This window comes from Tarenaya hassleriana, unplaced genomic scaffold (genome assembly GCF_000463585.1).
Source record: "Tarenaya hassleriana unplaced genomic scaffold, ASM46358v1 Cleome63, whole genome shotgun sequence".
Classification (NCBI taxonomy): Eukaryota; Viridiplantae; Streptophyta; class Magnoliopsida; order Brassicales; family Cleomaceae; genus Tarenaya; species Tarenaya hassleriana.
In genome coordinates, this window is record NW_010968819.1 from 373,834 (window position 1) to 383,157 (window position 9,324).

The following is a 9,324-nucleotide window of genomic DNA, read 5'->3' on the forward strand; positions in this document are numbered from 1 at the left end:
CTTTGCCCTGCCGCTTCTTGCTGGAGTTTTTCGCAACAGCAAGCACAGTCTTGGGAACAACGATATCCTGCTCAACCGATTTCAGCATCCCATGTAGTTCGGTTAAGCTCTTAGTCATCACGCGCATATCGTACTGCATCACGAACTGATTATAGTCCTCGGACAATGACATCAGGATCAAGTCCATGGCCAAGTCTCCATCGAGATTCACTCCCATACGCTCAAGTTCCTCAATATGAGCTCTCATGTTGAGGACGTTGGTATTGACAGAGCTGCCTCTCGGCATCTCCGTCTTCACCAGAGCTTTCAGCGTCTTGTACTTTTCAGTACGCGCTAGCTCCTGAAACATGGTCTTGAGCTGTTCGATCATATCAAACACGCTCTTTCCCTCATTCCCTCAAACTGCCTCTACAGATTCGGGGCCATGCTTCCCAACATGAGACAGGAAATCTCGATGTCGTCAGTCTGATGCTTTAACCAAGCATCCTTGACGGCTCTCGTGGCATTGGCTGCAAGCTCTGGTGGTAGAGCCCCTTCCAGGACGTACGACTTCTTATCGTGCTTGAGAACTATTCTCAAGTTACGATACCACTACAAGAAGTTCGTCCCAGTCAACTTATCCTTCTCAAGGATAGATCGCATCGTCAAACTCGGTACGCTACCGGTTGACGCCATGTCCTACAGAAAAAGACAAAACAGAACGAACAAAACAAAATACAGATTCTATCAATGATCTACTACCAGCTAGTCCATCATCAATCAACGACAACATAGATGCACATACAAGCTATATTCCCATAAAGAAAGATAACCCTACAATAAATTTCTATATGGGACTAAGATCCATATTTCACATAAGAATAAGTTGTTACATTTATCCCTACGTTATTTAGGTAGACATCTATTGCCAATCACATCCAATGTGATTCTTAGATCCTTTTATAAGACTATGATATCGAATATCATTGCATACTCGTCTCATCTGTACCATTAAGTCTCAAGTCAAACCTGACGACTTAACCTAAGGCAAACCATATTCAAGCTGTGGGAACCACGATTTCCCACCCTACCTCACAAAGATAATCCAACACGCTCAGATTTGGCATGACCCGTGTTACGGACGATCGATGCCTTAACAGGCGCTCTAGTAATGGAAGGTACATGCTTAGCATTACATAAATAAGGGATTTTCGAAACCACACAGATCAAGCATCTACTTTCAAACTATGAGAACCACCATTTCTCCATCTTGCCTCACCAAGATAATACGGCACACCCAACTTTGGCATGGCCCATGACACGTACGATCGAGGCCTTGACAAGTGCTTTACTCGTAGAGCTCCTAGATCTAACCGGTTTCTGTGCAACGATTGTACATAATCCGAATAGACCATCCATTCGATTATGTAATCCCAATCCCGAAGCTCCCACTCAATCAAGCATATCTAATATCTTGATTAAGTTGCATGCATTTATTCACTATGGACCATCCAAATGAACGAATCATGCTATTTGAGTCACAGTTGATCAGATTAAGTAACGATTGCACAATCGGATTAGAAAAACGAAAAATTTCGGAATCTGTACCTCGGACTGTCTGTTCTGAATGTAGAACGGACGTTCCAGGGTTGGCAGCGGTCTCGACTTTAGAAGTCAGAAGGACGTTCCACGATCAACCCAGACGGAATGGACGGTCTGCAGTAGGTAGAATGGACGGTCTAGCTCAGACCTTCCATTCTGATCCACCCAGTCCGCCACCCCTGGACCGTCCGGTCTGGCATACCCAGAACGGACGGTCTAGGGTATGTGATCAGATCACGTTCTTCCGCTTTCTCAGCCCTGATTAGACCCGAAACTCATCCGAATTCGTCTGTAGACCCAAAATTCGAACTCCTGCATTCTATGCAACATGAAACATGCAATCTACCATAGATTCAATCATCAAACATGCATAGAAATCAAAACAAACATGGATTCAAACGATTCAAATCCAAAAAACGTGCGTGATTGGGTTCTACGAAATCAAAACAGAGCAACCAGGCTCTGATACCACTGCTGGGTTTCTTGGGATCTCTAGAGCGAATCCTATTCCTAAGAGATCGATTCTAGGGTTTGCGCAGCGGATGTAAAACAAAATTTTTGATAAAACCCTAGAACCATGCATGTATGAATCGTAGAAACGTTAGAACGCTTACCTCAATCGATCCGGGGCCTGTATCAACTGAAGAATTTGTTCGATCACTTTAGGAAGGAAGATTACCTCGCCCTCTACACGTATCCACACCTCGGGATGGATTCCAATGATTGGAACTTGTCTGCTAGGACCCGAATCAGTTATTCGGTATGATGTTTCGAGAAAACGAGACTTGGAAACTCTTGGATCTTTTGGATCTCACAAAAAAACTGTCAAAAGTCTGCTCCAGACGGCTCCCAAAGTCTCTCACTTAATTAGGGTTTTAATCTCCTTCTTATAAGGTGATTTAACCCTAATTTCGATCTAATTTTCGAAATACCCAATAGCCGGAACGGACGGTCCAGAAATGCATGTGGACCGTCCGTTCCAGCAAGCTAGAACGGACGGTCTGCTTCGGCGGACAGTCCGTTCCAGACCTTCTGGAACGGACATACTGCATTCTGGACCGTCGAGTCTGGACCTGGCGGACCGTCAGGTCTGGGCCTTTCGGTCCGTCTGGAACACTATAACCCAAAATCTCTATTTCGGATATACAAGTCATAGGCGGTCTCTAGCAAGACACTATGACTACCTATCTCGAATAGAGTTTGTTTGTGATCTTACGAATGCCAGTGATGATTTCGGCTGATGATCCTTTTGTATCACGATAACATATGTCGAACATAAGGCATGGACAAGCCACCTTATCTGATTCGACTGCTTTCTCGTTCACTGAGTTCGACTGTCTGAAATAGACGACGTTCGTCTATAGTGCGGCCACACATTTCTACAGTCTCGCTCACACGAGGAGCCCAGCGATATCTCTCTCTTTTACGAGAGGTACAAATCTCGTCTTGACTATTTACAATCCAACACATGATTCGTTTCGTACCTGATAGACGTCTTTATAGTCCTCCTGTTACGCAAGACGTTTGACGTATTCAAAGCACGCAACTCCTCATGTTGGATTCCGTAGATATCTCACATCTTAGGATCTAATCATGGAACCGTCATATGAGATTCAAGTCATGACGCTAGTCCATGTGACAATCTCATGCGGGTCATTCCAGTATTCCGTTCTCCAACGAATACCTATGATTGTGATCGTATCCAATACTTATGATCATCTATATGATTATCAATCACACATCATACTAGTCTTAGTATATCATTATTCCCATAATGACATATGACTAGGGAGTTTAGTATTGTTCATAACAATACATGGATTTCATAAAATATCTAGTATGCACAATACGTATTGAATCAAACACTCATCCATAAACTCATAGAAAGTGTCAATACATCAAATGTATCTAAATAAATAAAGCTCGCAAAACAGTACATCATAGAGCACTAAACCAACAAATGTCATCCGTAGTTAGTATTGTACTAATTGATACTCTTTTCTGTCTAGCTCTTAGAATATGGTTGCTTCCAACACTAGCAATTATCTGCTATATCCATACGATCTATCCTTGAGAAAAAAAAATTGACAGGACCCAATTTCCTCGATTAGTATAGAAACCTGAGAATCGTTCTCAGGCAAGAACGAAAATTGTATGTTCTTGAAACTACCATCAACATTGACAATGAGCCTGCTGCAAATGCTCCACGCACCACTCGAGATGCTTGGATAAAGCATATCAGTGATGATGTTGACATCTCCTGCCTTATGTTGGGAACTATGTGTCCTGAACTTTAGAAGCGATTCGAAGGCAAAGAGGCTTATGTTATCTTGGAAGAGTTAAAGACTATGTTCCAAGAGAAGACACGTTTTGAACTGTTCAAAACGCTTAAAAGTCTTAGCAATTGCAAGTTGGCGAATGGTTCACCTGTCAATCCCCATATTGTGAAGATAACCAATTATTTTGAAGAAGTGGAACGATTGGGACAAAAGATTGATAAAGAGTTATCAGTTGACATGGTGTTCGGATCTCTGCCAAGTAGTTTTGACCATTTTGTTATGAACTACTACATGCAAGGAATGGACAACTCCTTAACCGAATTGCATGGGACGCTTAAAACGGCTGAACAAAGCATCAAAACTGAGCGTAATGTTCTTGTTGTCGAGAAGAGTTCTAGCAATAAGAGAAAACGGTTCACTGACAAGGGTAAGAGAAAGGCAACATAAAGGTAGTTCATGAGCCTAAACCCAAGCCTGAGAAAGGCGAATGTCACTTCTGCCATGAAGTCAGACATTGGAAGCATAATTGCAAGTTGTATCTGGAAGATCTGAAGAAGCGAAAGCTTGCTGAAGCTACTTTTTCAGGTATTTTCGTTATAGAAGCCAATGTATTTACTACTTCGTCATGGGTATTTACGAGTGTACCTCACACATTTGTGGAAATGTTCAGGGACTGAAAAAAAGTAGACCATTGGCAAAAGGCGAAGTGGATTTGCGCGTCGGGAATAGAGCAAGAGTTCTAGCTATTTCTGTTAGTGTTTACTATCTCACTTTGCCCACTGGGCTTGTACTAGAACTAAATTGATTGTTATTATGTTCCTACTATCAACAAAAACATTATTTCAATTTCAATGTTAGACTCTGATGGTTTTAAGTTACAAATCCCTTTCGATATTTAAAGATGTTATTTATTTTGGTAATGGTTAATCTAATGAATGGTCTTTATATATTGAATGATGAACCATCTTGTGACAGGTCCATCTATAACATTAGTACCAAACGTTTTAAACCGAACTCCTTAAACCTTACTTTTATCTGGCATTGCCGGTTAAGCCACATTAACGAGAAACACATCCTAAAGCTAATGGACTTTTAAATCCATTTGATTATCAATCAATGGAATCTTGCGAATCTTGCTTAATGGGAAAAATGACAAAGTCTCCTTTTAAAAGAAAAGGTGAAAGGTCGTCAGAGTTACTTGGTCTTATTATACATACTGATGTATGCGTGCCATGAGCTCACCCCCTAGAGGAGGATACATATATTTCGTAATGTTTACTGACGACTTTAGTCTGTACGGTTATGTCTATCTGATGAGACATAAGTCTGAAACTCTTGAAATGTTCAAGATTTCCAGAAACGAAGTACAAAACCAACTTGGTAAAAGTATTCAAATGCTTCTATCTATTCGAGGCAATGAATACTTAAGCCATGAGCTCACTGACTATCTTCGAGAGTGTGGAATTATTTCATAGCTTACTCCTCCTGGAACTCCTCAGTGGAATGGTGTTTCTATACGGAGGAATCGAACCCTATTAGATATGGTTCGCTCGATGATGAGTCATACTGATCTTCCTATGTCTTTTTGAGGATATGCTTTAGAAACCGTCACCCTAATTCTTAATAACTGTCCAACTAAATCGGTTGAAAAGACTCTATATGAGATATAGACTGGGAAGATCCCAAACTGAATTTCATGAACATTTGGGGATGTGATGTTTACGTGAAACGTCAGTTGTCCGACAAACTATCCTCTAAATCTGACAAGTGTATTTTTGTCGGTTATCCTAAAGAGACAAGGGATACTACTTCTATCTGCCATATGAGAACAAAGTGTTTGTTGCCCAGAATGGTACATTCCTTGAAGGGGAATTTGTTTCCAAAGGAATTAGTGGAGTAGAATTGAACATGACGAAGTTCAAGAACCACATATACATGATGAACCGAGTGGTGACGTCGAAGTTATTCAACCTCAATCACAAGTTGTTGTGACAGATCCTGAACCTAGTGAACCAAGAAGATCTGGAAGGATTCACAATCCGCCAACAAGATACGGAATTCTTGTAACTGAACGTGATGAACTCATGTTGGTTAAACATGATGAGGCTACATCATATTCAAAGGCGATGGTGAATTCCGACTATGAGAAATGGCTATTGGCCATGAAGTAAGAAATGCAATCCATCTACGACAACCAAGTTTGGGCTTTGGTTGATGTACCAAATGGGGTAAATGTTGGGATTTTCTGGGATCTCTACAATTAATCTAATTCCTAAGAGATCGGTTCTAGGGTTTGCGCAGCGAATGTAAAACAAAAATTTTCTATAAACCCTAAAACCAAGCATACATGATTTCGTAGAAACGTTAGAACGTTTACCTCAATCGGTTCGGGGCCTGTTTCAATTGACGTGTTCATCCGATCACAAAGGCAGGAAGATTACCTTGCCCTCTACACGTATCCACACGACGGAAAGGATTCCAACGGATTGGAACTTGTCTGCAAGGACTGAAGAACTCGTTCTCCAATGCGCAAGGGTTTCAAGGATCTTTCTCTTCGTTTTTGGATCTCAAAAACCTCTAAAAAGGTCTAAGAAATCGTCCTACAAAGATTAGGAGGCGTTCCCCTAGTGTTCATTGCCCCAAAACCCTAATTAGAGTAAGATAAATAATTCCTGACGCCTAGACCGATCGGTCTAGCCTCTGGACCGATCGGTCTGGAATTCCAGACCGAAAAACGTTTGTTCACAACCTCTGGACTGACCGGTCCACGCGTCTGGACTGGTCGGTCTGGCCTCTGTACCACCGGGAATTTATCGTCTTTTCTTGCACATTTGTCCTTTCCTATGTGTGTGACCCTGTAGGCTCATCCGATATAGCAGTATAACCTGAAATCTCTATTTCGGGTATACAAGTCATAAGCGGTCTCTTGCAAGACACTATGACTACCTATCTCGAATAGAGTTTGTTCGTGATCTTACGAACGCCGGTGATGATTCAGGTTAATGATTCTTTTGTATCACGATATCATATGTTGAACATAAGGCATGGAAAAACCACCTTATCTGATTCGACTGCTTTCTCGTTCACTGAGTTCGACTGCGCGAAATAGACGACGCTTGTCTATAGTGTGGTCACACATTTCTACAGTCTCACTCACACGAGGGGCCCAGCGATATCTCTCTCTTTTACGAGAGGTACAAATCCCATATTGACTATCTACAATCCAACACATAATTCGTGTCGTACCTGATACACGCCTTTATATCCTCCTGTTACGCAGGACGTTTGACGTATTCAAAGTACGCAACTCCTCATGTTGGATTCCGTAGACAGGTCACAGGATCCAATCATGAAACCGTCACATGAGATTCCAGTCATGACGCTAGTCCATGTGACAATCTCATGCGGGTCATTCTAGTATTCCGTTCTCCAACAAATACCTATGATTGTGATCGTATCCAATACCCATGATCATCTTTATGATCATCTATCACACATTATACTAGTCTTAGTACATCATTATTCCCACAATGACATATGACTAGGGAGTTTGGTATTGTTCATAACAATACATGGATTTCATAACATATTAAAGTATGCATAACATGTAATGAATCAAACACTCATCCATATAACAATAGTAAGTGTCAATACATCAAATGTATCTAAATAAAGTTCATATAGCAGTACATCATAGAGCACTAAACCAACAGTAAAACCGATAGGGTGCAAATGGGTTTTCAAGTTGAAAACTGACATGGATGGCAACGTGCATATTTACAAGGCACGACTAGTTGCAAAAGGGTTTCGCCAAATTCATGGTGTTGACTATGATGAAACATTTTGTAATACCCCGAAACCCGATTGGAATATTTAATTATTAAAAATGAATAATTAAATAGAGATATCACGAAATCACCAAAAGTGATGATACAATATCGGGGAGAGGCACGAGGATCGTCACGTGTGGAAAGGACCGAGAAAGAATGAAGAAAAGGAAAAGAAAAGAAAAAAAAAATAAAATACAGGGTTGGTCCGCCGGACAAGGAATGGTCCGCGGCGGACCAACCGCTCAGCCGGAGTGGGGATTGGACGGGCGGACTGGGAGAAGTTTTCGAAAAAAAAATAAACTGACCCCGGTCCGGCGGACCAGGAATTGGTCCGGCGGACCGGGAATAACAGATTCCGCAACTTGTCAACTTGCCACCTTGGGACACGGAATTCGCCGGATTCCGGGGCCCGCTTGCCGTCCAGCCGCCTCCCACACCTCGAGGACGTTGCAGGCTCGCCTATGGGCTTGGGCTTGAGCCCACGAACTCCCTATCTCGCACCATAAACACCTCCCAACCCTTGCACTTAGGCATTTTCGGACAAAAACAGAGGAAGAAAGAAAAGGGGAGAAAGGGGGAGAAAGGGAACGAACCAGTGCAAGGGGAGCTCGGGGAGACCAAGAGGGACTTGCCCAGACGTGTCCCGAAGCTTCTCACGTCGTGTGAGCCACGAGGAACGCACACAAGCTCGGACAAACTCAAGAACAAGGTGAGTGGCTTGAGTTGGATTTGTGAGAGCTTGTTTTCAATGTGTGATGGTCCAAATCGAGATTTCATTGCGTGTTTGAGGTTTAGAACATGTCTAGGGATGTAAAACTATGTGTTAATAGCATTTGGAAGCAACCCCGAATCGAAACGGATGAGAAAACGCGAAACAGAGTTCGGAAATGGCGAAGGAGGACAAGTCCCAGTCCCGGTCCGCCGGACCAGCCTTTGGTCAGCTCCGGACCGAGACTGGGACGAAACACGCAAACTCAGTCAGACTAAGGAGACGTTCCGGACTGGGAGAAAACATGTCCTTGTCCGCCGGACCAGACGTGTTCCGAAGCCTCACGGTCCGCCGAGCCAGGAAGAAGCGAACGGACCGAGGGAAGAAGGCGTCTAGTCCGGGGCTGACCAGTCCTGGTCCGCCGGACCAGACGTGCCGGAGAAGGCACACTCCGTCTGACCATGAGAGGGACGAACCGGACCAAGAAGAGGACACGCCTGGTCCGGGGCTGACCAATCCTGGTCCGCCGGACCAGACGTGTCGGAGTGAGGACACCCAGACGGACCAGAAGAAGCGGACTGAGAGAGGAGAAGCTGGCTGGTCCGGGGCTGACCAGAACTTGGTCCGCCGGACCAGGCTCAGAGAAACTCGGAGGAATTTTCCCGTTCGCGGGAAAAGAAGGAAACGACCGACGGGCTTGGCTCGGACCTGACCAGACTTGACCGTGGACAAACCAACCCTCACCAGAGGACAAGACTTCGCGATTGGGATCAATCGAATCGAGTTTTCGCTAGAACGTTGCGTAGCGTAGTGAGATGTGCGATATCGAAATATGAGTGATCGTTGCGTGATCATTTGCGGTTAGAAATTGCATGGCGTTAAACGGTAGCTCGGTAGGGACCGGATACCGTGATGCGTATGGTTG